Source organism: Dendrobates tinctorius, unplaced genomic scaffold (genome assembly GCF_039654945.1).
Source record: "Dendrobates tinctorius isolate UK_male_01 unplaced genomic scaffold, ASM3965494v1 ptg000464l, whole genome shotgun sequence".
NCBI lineage: Eukaryota > Metazoa > Chordata > Amphibia > Anura > Dendrobatidae > Dendrobates > Dendrobates tinctorius.
Genome location: NW_027362126.1, coordinates 1,801,272 through 1,820,212, shown reverse-complemented (window position 1 = coordinate 1,820,212; position 18,941 = coordinate 1,801,272). Strand labels below are relative to the sequence as shown.

Genomic DNA, 18,941 nt, shown 5'->3' with positions numbered 1-18,941 from the left:
ACCTGGTCTGCAGTGGTTTGGAGTGTGTATGAGGTGGTCTGACCTGGTCTGTAGTGGTTTGGAGTGTGTATGAGGTGGTCTGACCTGGTCTGCAGTGGTTTGGAGTGTGTCTGAGGTGGTATGACCTGGTCTGCAGTGGTTTGGAGTGTGTCTGAGGTGGTCTGACCTAGTCTGCATTGGTTTGGAGCGTGTCTGAGGTGGTCTGACCTGGTCTGTAGTGGTTTGGAGTGTGTCTGAGGTGGTCTGACCTGGTCTGTAGTGGTTTGGAATGTGTCTGTGGTGGTCTGACCTGGCCTGCAGTGGTTTGGAGTGTGTCTGAGTTGGTCTGACCTGGCCTGCAGTGGTTTGGAGTGTGTCTGTGGTGGTATGACCTAGTCTGCAGTGGTTTGGAGTGTGTCTGAGTTGGTCTGACCTGGTCTGCAGTGGTTTGGAGTGTGTCTGAGGTGGTCTGACCTGGTCTGCAGTGGTTTAGAGTGTGTCTGAGGTGGTCTGACCTGGTCTGCAGTGGTTTGGAGTGTGTCTGAGGTGGTCTGACCTGGTCTGTAGTGGTTTGGAATGTGCCTGTGGTGGTCTGACCTGGCCTGCAGTGGTTTGGAGTGTGTCTGAGGTGGTCTGACCTGGCCTGCAGTGGTTTGGAGTGTGTCTGTGGTGGTCTGACCTGTCCTGTAGAGGTTTGGAGTGTGTCTGAGGTGGTCTGACCAGGCCTGCAGTGGTTTGGAGTGTGTCTGAGGTGGTCTGACCTGGTCTGTAGTGGTTTGGAGTGTGTCTGAGGTGGTCTGACCTAGTCTGCAGTGGTTTGGAGTGTGTCTGAGGTGGTCTGACCTGGTCTGTAGTGGTTTGGAGTGTGTCTGAGGTGGTCTGACCTGGTGTGTAGTGGTTTGGAGTGTGTCTGTGGTGGTCTGACCTTGTCTGCAGTGGTTTGGAGTGTGTCTGAGGTGGTCTGACCTGGCCTGCAGTGGTTTGGAGTGTGTCTGAGGTGGTCTGACCTGGTCTGTAGTGGTTTGGAGTGTGTCTGAGGTGGTCTGACCTAGTCTGCAGTGGTTTGGAGTGTGTCTGAGGTGGTCTGACCTGGTCTGTAGTGGTTTGGAGTGTGTCTGAGGTGGTCTGACCTGGTCTGTAGTGGTTTGGAATGTGTCTGTGGTGGTCTGACCTGGCCTGCAGTGGTTTGGAGTGTGTCTGAGGTGGTCTGACCTGGCCTGCAGTGGTTTGGAGTTTGTCTGTGGTGGTATGACCTAGTCTGCAGTGGTTTGGAGTGTGTCTGAGTTGGTCTGACCTGGTCTGCAGTGGTTTGGAGTGTGTTTGAGGTGGTCTGACCTGGTCTGTCATGGTTTGGAGTGTGTCTGAGGTGGTCTGACCTGGTCTGTAGTGGTTTGGAATGTGACTGTGGTGGTCTGACCTGGCCTGCAGTGGTTTGGAGTGTGTCTGAGGTGGTCTGACCTGGCCTGCAGTGGTTTGGAGTGTGTATATGGTGGTCTGACCTAGTCTGCAGTGGTTTGGAGTGTGTCTGAGGTGGTCTGACCTGGTCTGTAGTGGTTTGGAATGTGTCTGTGGTGGTCTGACCTGGCCTGCAGTGGTTTGGAGTGTGTCTGAGATGGTCTGACCTGGCCTGCAGTGGTTTGGAGTGTGTCTGTGGTGGTATGACCTGGTCTGCAGTGGTTTGGAGTGTGTCTGAGGTGGTCTGACCTAGTCTGCAGTGGTTTGGAGTGTGTCTGAGTTGGTCTGACCTGGTCTGCAGTGGTTTGGAGTGTGTTTGAGGTGGTCTGACCTGGTCTGTCATGGTTTGGAGTGTGTCTGAGGTGGTCTGACCTGGTCTGTAGTGGTTTGGAATGTGACTGTGGTGGTCTGACCTGGCCTGCAGTGGTTTGGAGTGTGTCTGAGGTGGTCTGACCTGGCCTGCAGTGGTTTGGAGTGTGTATATGGTGGTCTGACCTAGTCTGCAGTGATTTGGAGTGTGTCTGAGGTGGTCTGACCTGGTCTGTAGTGGTTTGGAATGTGTCTGTGGTGGTCTGACCTGGCCTGCAGTGGTTTGGAGTGTGTCTGAGGTGGTATGACCTGGTCTGCAGTGGTTTGGAGTGTGTCTGAGGTGGTCTGACCTAGTCTGCAGTGGTTTGGAGTGTGTCTGAGGTGGTCTGACCTGGTCTGTAGTGGTTTGGAGTGTGTCTGAGGTGGTTTGACCTGGTCTGTAGTGGTTTGGAATGTGTCTGTGGTGGTCTGACCTGGCCTGCAGTGGTTTGGAGTGTGTCTGAGGTGGTCTGACCTGGCCTGCAGTGGTTTGGAGTTTGTCTGTGGTGGTATGACCTGGTCTGCAGTGGTTTGGAGTGTGTCTGAGGTGGTCTGACCTAGTCTGCAGTGGTTTGGAGTGTGTCTGAGATGGTCTGACCTGGCCTGCAGTGGTTTGGAGTGTGTCTGAGGTGGTATGACCTGGTCTGCAGTGGTTTGGAGTGTGTCTGAGGTGGTCTGACCTAGTCTGCAGTGGTTTGGAGTGTGTCTGAGGTGGTCTGACCTGGTCTGTAGTGGTTTGGAGTGTGTCTGAGGTGGTCTGACCTGGTCTGTAGTGGTTTGGAATGTGTCTGTGGTGGTCTGACCTGGCCTGCAGTGGTTTGGAGTGTGTCTGAGGTGGTCTGACCTGGCCTGCAGTGGTTTGGAGTTTGTCTGTGGTGGTATGACCTAGTCTGCAGTGGTTTGGAGTGTGTCTGAGTTGGTCTGACCTGGTCTGCAGTGGTTTGGAGTGTGTTTGAGGTGGTCTGACCTGGTCTGTCATGGTTTGGAATGTGTCTGAGGTGGTCTGACCTGGTCTGTAGTGGTTTGGAATGTGACTGTGGTGGTCTGACCTGGCCTGCAGTGGTTTGGAGTGTGTCTGAGGTGGTCTGACCTGGCCTGCAGTGGTTTGGAGTGTGTATATGGTGGTCTGACCTAGTCTGCAGTGGTTTGGAGTGTGTCTGAGGTGGTCTGACCTGGTCTGTAGTGGTTTGGAATGTGTCTGTGGTGGTCTGACCTGGCCTGCAGTGGTTTGGAGTGTGTCTGAGATGGTCTGACCTGGCCTGCAGTGGTTTGGAGTGTGTCTGTGGTGGTCTGACCTAGTCTGCAGTGGTTTGGAGTGTGTCTGAGGTGGTCTGACCTAGTCTGCAGTGGTTTGGAGTGTGTCTGAGGTGGTCTGACCTGGTCTGTAGTGGTTTGGAATGTGTTTGAGGTGGTCTGACCTGGTCTGTCATGGTTTGGAATATGTCTGAGGTGGTCTGACCTGGTCTGTCATGGTTTGGAGTGTGTCTGAGGTGGTCTGACCTGGTCTGCAGTGGTTTGGAGTGTGTCTGAGGTGGTCTGACCTAGTCTGCAGTGGTTTGGAGTGTGTCTGAGGTGGTCTGACCTGGTCTGCAGTGGTTTGGAGTGTGTCTGAGGTGGTCTGACCTGGTCTGCAGTGGTTTGGAGTGTGTCTGAGGTGGTCTGACCTGGTCTGTAGTGGTTTGGAATGTGTCTGTGGTGGTCTGACCTGGCCTGCAGTGGTTTGGAGTGTGTCTGAGGTGGTCTGACCTGGCCTGCAGTGATTTGGAGTGTGTCTGTGGTGGTCTGACCTGTCCTGTAGTGGTTTGGAGTGTGTCTGAGGTGGTCTGACCAGGCCTGCAGTGGTTTGGAGTGTGTCTGAGGTGGTCTGACCTGGTCTGTAGTGGTTTGGAGTGTGTCTGTGGTGGTCTGACCTGGTCTGCAGTGGTTTGGAGTGTGTCTGAGGTGGTCTGACCTGGGCTGTAGTGGTTTGGAGTGTGTCTGAGGTGGTCTGACCTGGCTTGCAGTGGTTTGGAGTGTATCTGAGGTGGTCTGACCTGGCCTGCAGTGGTTTGGAGTGTGTCTGAGGTGGTCTGACCTGGTCTGTCATGGTTTGGAGTGTGTCTGAGGTGGTCTGACCTGGCCTGTAGTGGTTTGGAGTGTGTCTGAGGTGGTTTGACCTGGCCTGCAGTGGTTTGGAGTGTGTCTGAGGTGGTCTGACCTGGTCTGTCGTGGTTTGGAGTGTGTCTGAGGTGGTCTGACCTGGTCTGCAGTGCTTTGGAGTGTGTCTGAGGTGGTCTGACCAGGTCTGTCATGGTTTGGAGTGTGTCTGTGGTGGTCTGACCTGGTCTGTCATGGTTTGGAGTGTGTCTGAGGTGGTCTGACCTGGCCTGCAGTGGTTTGGAGTGTGTCTGAGGTGGTCTGACCTGGTCTGCAGTGGTTTGGAGTGTGTCGGAGCTGGTCTGACCTGGTCTGTAGTGGTTTGGAGTGTGTCTGTGGTGGTCTGACCTGGTCTGCAGTGGTTTGGAGTGTGTCTGAGGTGGTCTGACCTGGCCTGCAGTAGTTTGGAGTGTGTCTGTGGTGGTCTGACCTAGTCTGCAGTGGTTTGGAGTGTGTCTGAGGTGGTCTGACCTGGTCTGCAGTGGTTTGGAGTGTGTCAGAGGTGGTCTGACCTGGCCTGCAGTGGTTTGGAGTGTGTCTGAGGTGGTCTGACCTGGTCTGTAGTGGTTTGAAATGTGTATGTGGTGGTCAGACCTGGCCTGCAGTGGTTTGGAGAGTGTCTGAGATGGTCTGACCTGGCCTGCAGTGGTTTGGAGTGTGTCTGTGGTGGTCTGACCTAGACTGCAGTGGTTTGGAGTGTGTCTGAGGTGGTCTGACCTGGTCTGCAGTGGTATGGAGTGTGTCTGAGGTGGTCTGACCTGGTCTGCAGTGGTTTGGAGTGTGTCTGAGGTGGTCTGACCTGGTCTGCAGTGGTTTGGAGTGTGTCTGAGGTGGTCTGACCTGGTCTGTAGTGGTTTGGAATGTGTCTGTGGTGGTCTGACCTGGCCTGCGTGGTTTGGAGTGTGTGTGAGGTGGTCTGACCTGGCCTGTAGTGGAATGGAGTGTGTCTGTGGTGGTCTGACCTGGTCTCCAGTGGTTTGGAGTGTGTCTGAGGTGGTCTGACCTGGTCTGTAGTGGTTTGGAGTGTGTCTGAGGTGGTCTGACCTGGTCTGCAGTGGTTTGGAGTGTGTCTAAGGTGGTCTGACCTGGTCTGACCTGGTCTCCAGTGGTTTGGAGTGTGTCTGAGGTGGTCTGACCTGGTCTGTAGTGGTTTGGAGTGTGTCTGAGGTGGTCTGACCTGGTCTGCAGTGGTTTGGAGTGTGTCTGAGGTGGTCTGCCCTGGTCTGCACTGGTTTGGAGTGTGTCTGAGGTGGTCTGACCTGGTCTGTAGTGGTTTGGAGTGTGTCTGAGGTGGTCTGACCTGGTCTGTAGTGGTTTGGAGTGTGTCTGAGGTGGTCTGCCCTGGTCTGCACTGGTTTGGAGTGTGTCTGAGGTGGTCTGACCTGGTCTGCAGTGGTTTGGAGAGTGTCTGAGGTGGTCTGACCTGGCCTGCAGTGGTTTGGAGTGTGTTTGAGGTGGTCTGACCTGGTCTGTCATGGTTTGCAGTGTGTCTGAGGTGGTCTGACCTGGTCTGTAGTGGTTTGGAATGTGTCTGTGGTGGTCTGACCTGGCCTGCAGTGTTTTGGAGTGTGTCTGAGTTGGTCTGACCTGGCCTGCAGTGGTTTGGAGTGTGTCTGTGGTGGTCTGACCTAGTCTGCAGTGGTTTGGAGTGTGTCTGAGGTGGTCTGACCTGGTCTGTAGTGGTTTGGAATGTGTCTGTGGTGGTCTGACCTGGCCTGCAGTGGTTTGGAGAGTGTCTGAGGTGGTCTGACCTGGCCTGCAGTGGTTTGGAGTGTGTTTGAGGTGGTCTGACCTGGTCTGTAGTGGTTTGGAATGTGTCTGACCTGGTCTGTCATGGTTTGGAGTGTGTCTGAGGTGGTCTGACCTGGTCTGTAGTGGTTTAGAATGTGTCTGTGGTGGTCTGACCTGGCCTGCAGTGTTTTGGAGTGTGTCTGAGGTGGTCTGACCTGGCCTGCAGTGGTTTGGAGTGTGTCTGTGGTGGTCTGACCTAGTCTGAAGTGGTTTGGAGTGTGTCTGAGGTGGTCTGTCCTGGTCTGTAGTGGTTTGGAATGTGTCTGTGGTGGTCTGACCTGGCCTGCAGTGGTTTGGAGTGTGTCTGAGGTGGTCTGACCTGGTCTGTAGTGGTTTGGAATGTGTCAGACCTGGTCTGTCATGGTTTGGAGTGTGTCTGAGGTGGTCTGACCTGGTCTGTAGTGGTTTGGAATGTGTCTGATCTGGTCTGTCATGGTTTAGAATGTGACTGTGGTGGTCTGACCTGGTCTGCAGTGGTTTGGAGTGTGTCTGAGGTGGTCTGACCTGGTCTGCAGTGGTTTGGAGTGTGTCTGAGGTGGTCTGACCTGGTCTGCAGTGATTTGGAGTGTGTCTGAGGTGGTCTGACCTGGTCTGCAGTGGTTTGGAGAGTGTCTGAGGTGGTCTGACCTGGCCTGCAGTGGTTTGGAGTGTGTTTGAGGTGGTCTGACCTGGTCTGTCATGGTTTGCAGTGTGTCTGAGGTGGTCTGACCTGGTCTGTAGTGGTTTGGAATGTGTCTGTGGTGGTCTGACCTGGCCTGCAGTGTTTTGGAGTGTGTCTGAGTTGGTCTGACCTGGCCTGCAGTGGTTTGGAGTGTGTCTGTGGTGGTCTGACCTAGTCTGCAGTGGTTTGGAGTGTGTCTGAGGTGGTCTGACCTGGTCTGTAGTGGTTTGGAATGTGTCTGTGGTGGTCTGACCTGGCCTGCAGTGGTTTGGAGAGTGTCTGAGGTGGTCTGACCTGGCCTGCAGTGGTTTGGAGTGTGTTTGAGGTGGTCTGACCTGGTCTGTAGTGGTTTGGAATGTGTCTGACCTGGTCTGTCATGGTTTGGAGTGTGTCTGAGGTGGTCTGACCTGGTCTGTAGTGGTTTAGAATGTGTCTGTGGTGGTCTGACCTGGCCTGCAGTGTTTTGGAGTGTGTCTGAGGTGGTCTGACCTGGCCTGCAGTGGTTTGGAGTGTGTCTGTGGTGGTCTGACCTAGTCTGAAGTGGTTTGGAGTGTGTCTGAGGTGGTCTGTCCTGGTCTGTAGTGGTTTGGAATGTGTCTGTGGTGGTCTGACCTGGCCTGCAGTGGTTTGGAGTGTGTCTGAGGTGGTCTGACCTGGTCTGTAGTGGTTTGGAATGTGTCAGACCTGGTCTGTCATGGTTTGGAGTGTGTCTGAGGTGGTCTGACCTGGTCTGTAGTGGTTTGGAATGTGTCTGATCTGGTCTGTCATGGTTTAGAATGTGACTGTGGTGGTCTGACCTGGTCTGCAGTGGTTTGGAGTGTGTCTGAGGTGGTCTGACCTGGTCTGCAGTGGTTTGGAGTGTGTCTGAGGTGGTCTGACCTGGTCTGCAGTGGTTTGGAGAGTGTCTGAGGTGGTCTGACCTGGTCTGTAGTGGTTTGGAGTGTGTCTGTGGTGGTCTGACCTGGTCTGCAGTGGTTTGGAGTGTGTCTGTGGTGGTCTGACCTGGTCTGTAGTGGAATGGAGTGTGTCTGTGGTGGACTGACCTAGTCTGCAGTGGTTTGGAGTGTGTCTGAGGTGGTCTGACCTGGTCTGTAGTGGTTTGGAGTGTGTCTGAGGTGGTCTGACCTGGTCTGCAGTGGTTTGGAGTGTGTATGAGGTGGTCTGACCTGGTCTGTAGTGGTTTGGAGTGTGTCTGAGGTGGTATGACCTGGTCTGCAGTGGTTTGGAGTGTGTCTGAGGTGGTCTGACCTAGTCTGCATTGGTTTGGAGCGTGTCTGAGGTGGTCTGACCTGGTCTGTAGTGGTTTGGAGTGTGTCTGAGGTGGTCTGACCTGGTCTGTAGTGGTTTGGAATGTGTCTGTGGTGGTCTGACCTGGTCTGCAGTGGTTTGGAGTGTGTCTGAGGTGGTCTGACCTGGCCTGCAGTGGTTTGGAGTGTGTCTGAGGTGGTCTGACCTGGCCTGCAGTGGTTTGGAGTGTGTCTGAGGTGGTCTGACCTGGTCTGCAGTGGTTTGGAGTGTGTCTGAGGTGGTCTGACCTGGCCTGCTGTGGTTTGGAGTGTGTCTGTGGTGGTCTGACCTAGTCTGCAGTGGTTTGGAGTGTGTCTGAGGTGGTCTGACCTGGTCTGCAGTGGTTTGGAGTGTGTCTGAGGTGGTCTGACCTGGTCTGCAGTGGTTTGGAGTGTGTCTGTGGTGGTCTGACCTGTCCTGTAGTGGTTTGGAGTGTGTCTGAGGTGGTCTGACCTGGCCTGCAGTGGTTTGGAGTGTGTCTGAGGTGGTCTGACCTGGCCTGCAGTGGTTTGGAGTGTGTCTGAGGTGGTCTGACCTGGTCTGTAGTGGTTTGGAATGTGTCTGTGGTGGTCTGCCCTGGTCTGCACTGGTTTGGAGTGTGTCTGAGGTGGTCTGACTTGGTCTGCAGTGGTTTGGAGTGTGTCTGTGGTGGTCTGACCTGGTCTGCAGTGGTTTGGAGTGTGTCTGTGGTGGTCTGACCTGGTCTGCAGTGGTTTGGAGTGTGTCTGTGGTGGTCTGACCTAGTCTGCAGTGGTTTGGAGTGTGTCTAAGGTGGTCTGACCTGGCCTGCAGTGGTTTGGAGTGTGTCTGAGGTGGTCTGACCTGGTCTGTAGTGGTTTGAAATGTGTATGTGGTGGTCAGACCTGGCCTGCAGTGGTTTGGAGAGTGTCTGAGATGGTCTGACCTGGCCTGCAGTGGTTTGGAGTGTGTCTGTGGTGGTCTGACCTAGACTGCAGTGGTTTGGAGTGTGTCTGAGGTGGTCTGACCTGGTCTGCAGTGGTATGGAGTGTGTCTGAGGTGGTCTGACCTGGTCTGCAGTGGTTTGGAGTGTGTCTGAGGTGGTCTGACCTGGTCTGCAGTGGTTTGGAGTGTGTCTGAGGTGGTCTGACCTGGTCTGTAGTGGTTTGGAATGTGTCTGTGGTGGTCTGACCTGGCCTGCGTGGTTTGGAGTGTGTGTGAGGTGGTCTGACCTGGCCTGTAGTGGAATGGAGTGTGTCTGTGGTGGTCTGACCTGGTCTCCAGTGGTTTGGAGTGTGTCTGAGGTGGTCTGACCTGGTCTGTAGTGGTTTGGAGTGTGTCTGAGGTGGTCTGACCTGGTCTGCAGTGGTTTGGAGTGTGTCTAAGGTGGTCTGACCTGGTCTGACCTGGTCTCCAGTGGTTTGGAGTGTGTCTGAGGTGGTCTGACCTGGTCTGTAGTGGTTTGGAGTGTGTCTGAGGTGGTCTGACCTGGTCTGCAGTGGTTTGGAGTGTGTCTGAGGTGGACTGACCTGGTCTGCAGTGGTTTGGAGTGTGTCTGAGGTGGTCTGCCCTGGTCTGCACTGGTTTGGAGTGTGTCTGAGGTGGTCTGACCTGGTCTGTAGTGGTTTGGAGTGTGTCTGAGGTGGTCTGACCTGGTCTGTAGTGGTTTGGAGTGTGTCTGAGGTGGTCTGCCCTGGTCTGCACTGGTTTGGAGTGTGTCTGAGGTGGTCTGACCTGGTCTGCAGTGGTTTGGAGAGTGTCTGAGGTGGTCTGACCTGGCCTGCAGTGGTTTGGAGTGTGTTTGAGGTGGTCTGACCTGGTCTGTCATGGTTTGCAGTGTGTCTGAGGTGGTCTGACCTGGTCTGTAGTGGTTTGGAATGTGTCTGTGGTGGTCTGACCTGGCCTGCAGTGTTTTGGAGTGTGTCTGAGTTGGTCTGACCTGGCCTGCAGTGGTTTGGAGTGTGTCTGTGGTGGTCTGACCTAGTCTGCAGTGGTTTGGAGTGTGTCTGAGGTGGTCTGACCTGGTCTGTAGTGGTTTGGAATGTGTCTGTGGTGGTCTGACCTGGCCTGCAGTGGTTTGGAGAGTGTCTGAGGTGGTCTGACCTGGCCTGCAGTGGTTTGGAGTGTGTTTGAGGTGGTCTGACCTGGTCTGTATTGGTTTGGAATGTGTCTGACCTGGTCTGTCATGGTTTGGAGTGTGTCTGAGGTGGTCTGACCTGGTCTGTAGTGGTTTAGAATGTGTCTGTGGTGGTCTGACCTGGCCTGCAGTGTTTTGGAGTGTGTCTGAGGTGGTCTGACCTGGCCTGCAGTGGTTTGGAGTGTGTCTGTGGTGGTCTGACCTAGTCTGAAGTGGTTTGGAGTGTGTCTGAGGTGGTCTGACCTGGTCTGTAGTGGTTTGGAATGTGTCTGTGGTGGTCTGACCTGGCCTGCAGTGGTTTGGAGTGTGTCTGAGGTGGTCTGACCTGGTCTGTAGTGGTTTGGAATGTGTCTGATCTGGTCTGTCATGGTTTAGAATGTGACTGTGGTGGTCTGACCTGGTCTGCAGTGGTTTGGAGTGTGTCTGAGGTGGTCTGACCTGGTCTGCAGTGGTTTGGAGTGTGTCTGAGGTGGTCTGACCTGGTCTGCAGTGATTTGGAGTGTGTCTGAGGTGGTCTGACCTGGTCTGTAGTGGTTTGGAGTGTGTCTGTGGTGGTCTGACCTGGTCTGCAGTGGTTTGGAGTGTGTCTGTGGTGGTCTGACCTGGTCTGTAGTGGAATGGAGTGTGTCTGTGGTGGTCTGACCTAGTCTGCAGTGGTTTGGAGTGTGTCTGAGGTGGTCTGACCTGGTCTGTAGTGGTTTGGAGTGTGTCTGAGGTGGTCTGACCTGGTCTGCAGTGGTTTGGAGTGTGTATGAGGTGGTCTGACCTGGTCTGTAGTGGTTTGGAGTGTGTCTGAGGTGGTATGACCTGGTCTGCAGTGGTTTGGAGTGTGTCTGAGGTGGTCTGACCTAGTCTGCATTGGTTTGGAGCGTGTCTGAGGTGGTCTGACCTGGTCTGTAGTGGTTTGGAGTGTGTCTGAGGTGGTCTGACCTGGTCTGTAGTGGTTTGGAATGTGTCTGTGGTGGTCTGACCTGGTCTGCAGTGGTTTGGAGTGTGTCTGAGGTGGTCTGACCTGGCCTGCAGTGGTTTGGAGTGTGTCTGAGGTGGTCTGACCTGGCCTGCAGTGGTTTGGAGTGTGTCTGAGGTGGTCTGACCTGGTCTGCAGTGGTTTGGAGTGTGTCTGAGGTGGTCTGACCTGGCCTGCTGTGGTTTGGAGTGTGTCTGTGGTGGTCTGACCTAGTCTGCAGTGGTTTGGAGTGTGTCTGAGGTGGTCTGACCTGGTCTGCAGTGGTTTGGAGTGTGTCTGAGGTGGTCTGACCTGGTCTGCAGTGGTTTGGAGTGTGTCTGTGGTGGTCTGACCTGTCCTGTAGTGGTTTGGAGTGTGTCTGAGGTGGTCTGACCTGGCCTGCAGTGGTTTGGAGTGTGTCTGAGGTGGTCTGACCTGGCCTGCAGTGGTTTGGAGTGTGTCTGAGGTGGTCTGACCTGGTCTGTAGTGGTTTGGAATGTGTCTGTGGTGGTCTGCCCTGGTCTGCACTGGTTTGGAGTGTGTCTGAGGTGGTCTGACTTGGTCTGCAGTGGTTTGGAGTGTGTCTGTGGTGGTCTGACCTGGTCTGCAGTGGTTTGGAGTGTGTCTGTGGTGGTCTGACCTGGTCTGCAGTGGTTTGGAGTGTGTCTGTGGTGGTCTGACCTAGTCTGCAGTGGTTTGGAGTGTGTCTAAGGTGGTCTGACCTGGCCTGCAGTGGTTTGGAGTGTGTCTGAGGTGGTCTGACCTGGTCTGTAGTGGTTTGAAATGTGTCTGTGGTGGTCTGACCTGGCCTGCAGTGGTTTGGAGTGTGTCTGAGGTGGTCTGACCTGGCCTGCCGTGGTTTGGAGTGTGTCTGTGGTGGTCTGACCTAGACTGCAGTGGTTTGGAGTGTGTCCGAGGTGGTCTGACCTGGTCTGCAGTGGTTTGGAGTGTGTCTGAGGTAGTCTGACCTGGTCTGCAGTGGTTTGGAGTGTGTCTGAGGTGGTCTGACCTGGTCTGCAGTAGTTTGGAGTATGTCTGAGGTGGTCTGACCTGGCCTGCAGTGGTTTGGAGTGTGTCTGAGGTGGTCTGACCTGGTCTGCAGTGGTTTGGAGTGTGTCTGAGGTGGTCTGACCTGGTCTGTAGTGGTTTGAAATGTGTCTGAGGTGGTCTGACCTGGCCTGCAGTGGTTTGAAGTGTGTCTGAGGTGGTCTGACCTGGCCTGCAGTGGTTTGGAGTGTGTCTGAGGTGGTCTGACCTGGCCTGTAGTGGAATGGAGTGTGTCTGTGGTGGTCTGACCTGGTCTCCAGTGGTTTGGAGTGTGTCTGTGGTGGTCTGACCTAGTCTGCAGTGGTTTGGAGTGTGTCTGAGGTGGTCTGACCTGGTCTGTAGTGGTTTTGAAAGTGTATGTGGTGGTCTGACCTGCCCTGCAGTGGTTTGGAGTGTGTCTGTGGTGGTCTGACCTGGTCTGTAGTGCTTTGGAATGTGTCTGAGGTGGTCTGACCTGGTCTGTCATGGTTTGGAGTGTGTCTGAGGTGGTCTGACCTGGTCTGTCATGGTTTGGAGTGTGTCTCAGGTGGTCTGACCTGGTCTGCAGTGGTTTGGAGTGTGTCTGAGGTGGTCTGACCTGGCCTGCAGTGGTTTGGAGTGTGTCTGAGGTGGTCTGACCTGGTTTGTCATGGTTTGGAGTGTGTCTGAGGTGGTCTGACCTGGTCTGCAGTGGTTTGGAGAGTGTCTGAGGTGGTCTGACCTGGCCTGCAGTGGTTTGGAGTGTGTTTGAGGTGGTCTGACCTGGTCTGTCATGGTTTGGAGTGTGTCTGAGGTGGTCTGACCTGGTCTGTAGTGGTTTGGAATGTGTTTGAGGTGGTCTGACCTGGTCTGTCATGGTTTGGAGTGTGTCTGAGGTGGTCTGACCTGGTCTGTAGTGGTTTGGAATGTGTCTGTGGTGGTCTGACCTGGTCTGCAGTGGTTTGGAGTGTGTCTGAGGTGGTCTGACCTGGCCTGCAGTGGTTTGGAGTGTGTCTGAGGTGGTCTGACCTGGCCTGCAGTGGTTTGGAGTGTGTCTGAGGTGGTCTGACCTGGTCTGCAGTGGTTTGGAGTGTGTCTGAGGTGGTCTGACCTGGCCTGCTGTGGTTTGGAGTGTGTCTGTGGTGGTCTGACCTAGTCTGCAGTGGTTTGGAGTGTGTCTGAGGTGGTCTGACCTGGTCTGCAGTGGTTTGGAGTGTGTCTGAGGTGGTCTGACCTGGTCTGCAGTGGTTTGGAGTGTGTCTGTGGTGGTCTGACCTGTCCTGTAGTGGTTTGGAGTGTGTCTGAGGTGGTCTGACCTGGCCTGCAGTGGTTTGGAGTGTGTCTGAGGTGGTCTGACCTGGCCTGCAGTGGTTTGGAGTGTGTCTGAGGTGGTCTGACCTGGTCTGTAGTGGTTTGGAATGTGTCTGTGGTGGTCTGCCCTGGTCTGCACTGGTTTGGAGTGTGTCTGAGGTGGTCTGACTTGGTCTGCAGTGGTTTGGAGTGTGTCTGTGGTGGTCTGACCTGGTCTGCAGTGGTTTGGAGTGTGTCTGTGGTGGTCTGACCTGGTCTGCAGTGGTTTGGAGTGTGTCTGTGGTGGTCTGACCTAGTCTGCAGTGGTTTGGAGTGTGTCTAAGGTGGTCTGACCTGGCCTGCAGTGGTTTGGAGTGTGTCTGAGGTGGTCTGACCTGGTCTGTAGTGGTTTGAAATGTGTATGTGGTGGTCAGACCTGGCCTGCAGTGGTTTGGAGAGTGTCTGAGATGGTCTGACCTGGCCTGCAGTGGTTTGGAGTGTGTCTGTGGTGGTCTGACCTAGACTGCAGTGGTTTGGAGTGTGTATGAGGTGGTCTGACCTGGTCTGCAGTGGTATGGAGTGTGTCTGAGGTGGTCTGACCTGGTCTGCAGTGGTTTGGAGTGTGTCTGAGGTGGTCTGACCTGGTCTGCAGTGGTTTGGAGTGTGTCTGAGGTGGTCTGACCTGGTCTGTAGTGGTTTGGAATGTGTCTGTGGTGGTCTGACCTGGCCTGCGTGGTTTGGAGTGTGTGTGAGGTGGTCTGACCTGGCCTGTAGTGGAATGGAGTGTGTCTGTGGTGGTCTGACCTGGTCTCCAGTGGTTTGGAGTGTGTCTGAGGTGGTCTGACCTGGTCTGTAGTGGTTTGGAGTGTGTCTGAGGTGGTCTGACCTGGTCTGCAGTGGTTTGGAGTGTGTCTAAGGTGGTCTGACCTGGTCTGACCTGGTCTCCAGTGGTTTGGAGTGTGTCTGAGGTGGTCTGACCTGGTCTGTAGTGGTTTGGAGTGTGTCTGAGGTGGTCTGACCTGGTCTGCAGTGGTTTGGAGTGTGTCTGAGGTGGTCTGCCCTGGTCTGCACTGGTTTGGAGTGTGTCTGAGGTGGTCTGACCTGGTCTGTAGTGGTTTGGAGTGTGTCTGAGGTGGTCTGACCTGGTCTGTAGTGGTTTGGAGTGTGTCTGAGGTGGTCTGCCCTGGTCTGCACTGGTTTGGAGTGTGTCTGAGGTGGTCTGACCTGGTCTGCAGTGGTTTGGAGAGTGTCTGAGGTGGTCTGACCTGGCCTGCAGTGGTTTGGAGTGTGTTTGAGGTGGTCTGACCTGGTCTGTCATGGTTTGCAGTGTGTCTGAGGTGGTCTGACCTGGTCTGTAGTGGTTTGGAATGTGTCTGTGGTGGTCTGACCTGGCCTGCAGTGTTTTGGAGTGTGTCTGAGTTGGTCTGACCTGGCCTGCAGTGGTTTGGAGTGTGTCTGTGGTGGTCTGACCTAGTCTGCAGTGGTTTGGAGTGTGTCTGAGGTGGTCTGACCTGGTCTGTAGTGGTTTGGAATGTGTCTGTGGTGGTCTGACCTGGCCTGCAGTGGTTTGGAGAGTGTCTGAGGTGGTCTGACCTGGCCTGCAGTGGTTTGGAGTGTGTTTGAGGTGGTCTGACCTGGTCTGTAGTGGTTTGGAATGTGTCTGACCTGGTCTGTCATGGTTTGGAGTGTGTCTGAGGTGGTCTGACCTGGTCTGTAGTGGTTTAGAATGTGTCTGTGGTGGTCTGACCTGGCCTGCAGTGTTTTGGAGTGTGTCTGAGGTGGTCTGACCTGGCCTGCAGTGGTTTGGAGTGTGTCTGTGGTGGTCTGACCTAGTCTGAAGTGGTTTGGAGTGTGTCTGAGGTGGTCTGACCTGGTCTGTAGTGGTTTGGAATGTGTCTGTGGTGGTCTGACCTGGCCTGCAGTGGTTTGGAGTGTGTCTGAGGTGGTCTGACCTGGTCTGTAGTGGTTTGGAATGTGTCTGACCTGGTCTGTCATGGTTTGGAGTGTGTCTGAGGTGGTCTGACCTGGTCTGTAGTGGTTTGGAATGTGTCTGATCTGGTCTGTCATGGTTTAGAATGTGACTGTGGTGGTCTGACCTGGTCTGCAGTGGTTTGGAGTGTGTCTGAGGTGGTCTGACCTGGTCTGCAGTGGTTTGGAGTGTGTCTGAGGTGGTCTGACCTGGTCTGCAGTGATTTGGAGTGTGTCTGAGGTGGTCTGACCTGGTCTGTAGTGGTTTGGAGTGTGTCTGTGGTGGTCTGACCTGGTCTGCAGTGGTTTGGAGTGTGTCTGTGGTGGTCTGACCTGGTCTGTAGTGGAATGGAGTGTGTCTGTGGTGGTCTGACCTAGTCTGCAGTGGTTTGGAGTGTGTCTGAGGTGGTCTGACCTGGTCTGTAGTGGTTTGGAGTGTGTCTGAGGTGGTCTGACCTGGTCTGCAGTGGTTTGGAGTGTGTATGAGGTGGTCTGACCTGGTCTGTAGTGGTTTGGAGTGTGTCTGAGGTGGTATGACCTGGTCTGCAGTGGTTTGGAGTGTGTCTGAGGTGGTCTGACCTAGTCTGCATTGGTTTGGAGCGTGTCTGAGGTGGTCTGACCTGGTCTGTAGTGGTTTGGAGTGTGTCTGAGGTGGTCTGACCTGGTCTGTAGTGGTTTGGAATGTGTCTGTGGTGGTCTGACCTGGTCTGCAGTGGTTTGGAGTGTGTCTGAGGTGGTCTGACCTGGCCTGCAGTGGTTTGGAGTGTGTCTGAGGTGGTCTGACCTGGCCTGCAGTGGTTTGGAGTGTGTCTGAGGTGGTCTGACCTGGTCTGCAGTGGTTTGGAGTGTGTCTGAGGTGGTCTGACCTGGCCTGCTGTGGTTTGGAGTGTGTCTGTGGTGGTCTGACCTAGTCTGCAGTGGTTTGGAGTGTGTCTGAGGTGGTCTGACCTGGTCTGCAGTGGTTTGGAGTGTGTCTGAGGTGGTCTGACCTGGTCTGCAGTGGTTTGGAGTGTGTCTGTGGTGGTCTGACCTGTCCTGTAGTGGTTTGGAGTGTGTCTGAGGTGGTCTGACCTGGCCTGCAGTGGTTTGGAGTGTGTCTGAGGTGGTCTGACCTGGCCTGCAGTGGTTTGGAGTGTGTCTGAGGTGGTCTGACCTGGTCTGTAGTGGTTTGGAATGTGTCTGTGGTGGTCTGCCCTGGTCTGCACTGGTTTGGAGTGTGTCTGAGGTGGTCTGACTTGGTCTGCAGTGGTTTGGAGTGTGTCTGTGGTGGTCTGACCTGGTCTGCAGTGGTTTGGAGTGTGTCTGTGGTGGTCTGACCTGGTCTGCAGTGGTTTGGAGTGTGTCTGTGGTGGTCTGACCTAGTCTGCAGTGGTTTGGAGTGTGTCTAAGGTGGTCTGACCTGGCCTGCAGTGGTTTGGAGTGTGTCTGAGGTGGTCTGACCTGGTCTGTAGTGGTTTGAAATGTGTCTGTGGTGGTCTGACCTGGCCTGCAGTGGTTTGGAGTGTGTCTGAGGTGGTCTGACCTGGCCTGCCGTGGTTTGGAGTGTGTCTGTGGTGGTCTGACCTAGACTGCAGTGGTTTGGAGTGTGTCTGAGGTGGTCTGACCTGGTCTGCAGTGGTTTGGAGTGTGTCTGAGGTAGTCTGACCTGGTCTGCAGTGGTTTGGAGTGTGTCTGAGGTGGTCTGACCTGGTCTGCAGTAGTTTGGAGTATGTCTGAGGTGGTCTGACCTGGCCTGCAGTGGTTTGGAGTGTGTCTGAGGTGGTCTGACCTGGTCTGCAGTGGTTTGGAGTGTGTCTGAGGTGGTCTGACCTGGCCTGCTGTGGTTTGGAGTGTGTCTGTGGTGGTCTGACCTAGTCTGCAGTGGTTTGGAGTGTGTCTGAGGTGGTCTGACCTGGTCTGCAGTGGTTTGGAGTGTGTCTGTGGTGGTCTGACCTGTCCTGTAGTGGTTTGGAGTGTGTCTGAGGTGGTCTGACCTGGCCTGCAGTGGTTTGGAGTGTGTCTGAGGTGGTCTGACCTGGCCTGCAGTGGTTTGGAGTGTGTCTGAGGTGGTCTGACCTGGTCTGTAGTGGTTTGGAATGTGTCTGTGGTGGTCTGCCCTGGTCTGCACTGGTTTGGAGTGTGTCTGAGGTGGTCTGACTTGGTCTGCAGTGGTTTGGAGTGTGTCTGTGGTGGTCTGACCTGGTCTGCAGTGGTTTGGAGTGTGTCTGTGGTGGTCTGACCTGGTCTGCAGTGGTTTGGAGTGTGTCTGTGGTGGTCTGACCTAGTCTGCAGTGGTTTGGAGTGTGTCTAAGGTGGTCTGACCTGGCCTGCAGTGGTTTGGAGTGTGTCTGAGGTGGTCTGACCTGGTCTGTAGTGGTTTGAAATGTGTATGTGGTGGTCAGACCTGGCCTGCAGTGGTTTGGAGAGTGTCTGAGATGGTCTGACCTGGCCTGCAGTGGTTTGGAGTGTGTCTGTGGTGGTCTGACCTAGACTGCAGTGGTTTGGAGTGTGTCTGAGGTGGTCTGACCTGGTCTGCAGTGGTATGGAGTGTGTCTGAGGTGGTCTGACCTGGTCTGCAGTGGTTTGGAGTGTGTCTGAGGTGGTCTGACCTGGTCTGCAGTGGTTTGGAGTGTGTCTGAGGTGGTCTGACCTGGTCTGTAGTGGTTTGGAATGTGTCTGTGGTGGTCTGACCTGGCCTGCGTGGTTTGGAGTGTGTGTGAGGTGGTCTGACCTGGCCTGTAGTGGAATGGAGTGTGTCTGTGGTGGTCTGACCTGGTCTCCAGTGGTTTGGAGTGTGTCTGAGGTGGTCTGACCTGGTCTGTAGTGGTTTGGAGTGTGTCTGAGGTGGTCTGACCTGGTCTGCAGTGGTTTGGAGTGTGTCTAAGGTGGTCTGACCTGGTCTGACCTGGTCTCCAGTGGTTTGGAGTGTGTCTGAGGTGGTCTGACCTGGTCTGTAGTGGTTTGGAGTGTGTCTGAGGTGGTCTGACCTGGTCTGCAGTGGTTTGGAGTGTGTCTGAGGTGGTCTGCCCTGGTCTGCACTGGTTTGGAGTGTGTCTGAGGTGGTCTGACCTGGTCTGTAGTGGTTTGGAGTGTGTCTGAGGTGGTCTGACCTGGTCTGTAGTGGTTTGGAGTGTGTCTGAGGTGGTCTGCCCTGGTCTGCACTGGTTTAGAGTGTGTCTGAGGTGGTCTGACCTGGTCTGCAGTGGTTTGGAGAGTGTCTGAGGTGGTCTGACCTGGCCTGCAGTGGTTTGGAGTGTGTTTGAGGTGGTCTGACCTGGTCTGTCATGGTTTGCAGTGTGTCTGAGGTGGTCTGACCTGGTCTGTAGTGGTTTGGAATGTGTCTGTGGTGGTCTGACCTGGCCTGCAGTGTTTTGGAGTGTGTCTGAGTTGGTCTGACCTGGCCTGCAGTGGTTTGGAGTGTGTCTGTGGTGGTCTGACCTAGTCTGCAGTGGTTTGGAGTGTGTCTGAGGTGGTCTGACCTGGTCTGTAGTGGTTTGGAATGTGTCTGTGGTGGTCTGACCTGGCCTGCAGTGGTTTGGAGAGTGTCTGAGGTGGTCTGACCTGGCCTGCAGTGGTTTGGAGTGTGTTTGAGGTGGTCTGACCTGGTCTGTAGTGGTTTGGAATGTGTCTGACCTGGTCTGTCATGGTTTGGAGTGTGTCTGAGGTGGTCTGACCTGGTCTGTAGTGGTTTAGAATGTGTCTGTGGTGGTCTGACCTGGCCTGCAGTGTTTTGGAGTGTGTCTGAGGTGGTCTGACCTGGCCTGCAGTGGTTTGGAGTGTGTCTGTGGTGGTCTGACCTAGTCTGAAGTGGTTTGGAGTGTGTCTGAGGTGGTCTGACCTGGTCTGTAGTGGTTTGGAATGTGTCTGTGGTGGTCTGACCTGGCCTGCAGTGGTTTGGAGTGTGTCTGAGGTGGTCTGACCTGGTCTGTAGTGGTTTGGAATGTGTCTGACCTGGTCTGTCATGGTTTGGAGTGTGTCTGAGGTGGTCTGACCTGGTCTGT

At 54.7% G+C, this 18,941-nt stretch overlaps 1 protein-coding gene across 2 annotated transcripts in view; it reads right to left on the bottom strand.

Annotated features, from left to right (window-relative positions):
• MGST1 (microsomal glutathione S-transferase 1) overlaps window positions 1-18,941 on the bottom strand; it is an 88,892-nt gene that overhangs the window by 35,937 nt on the left and 34,014 nt on the right. The gene's annotated exons all lie outside the window — the stretch shown is intronic.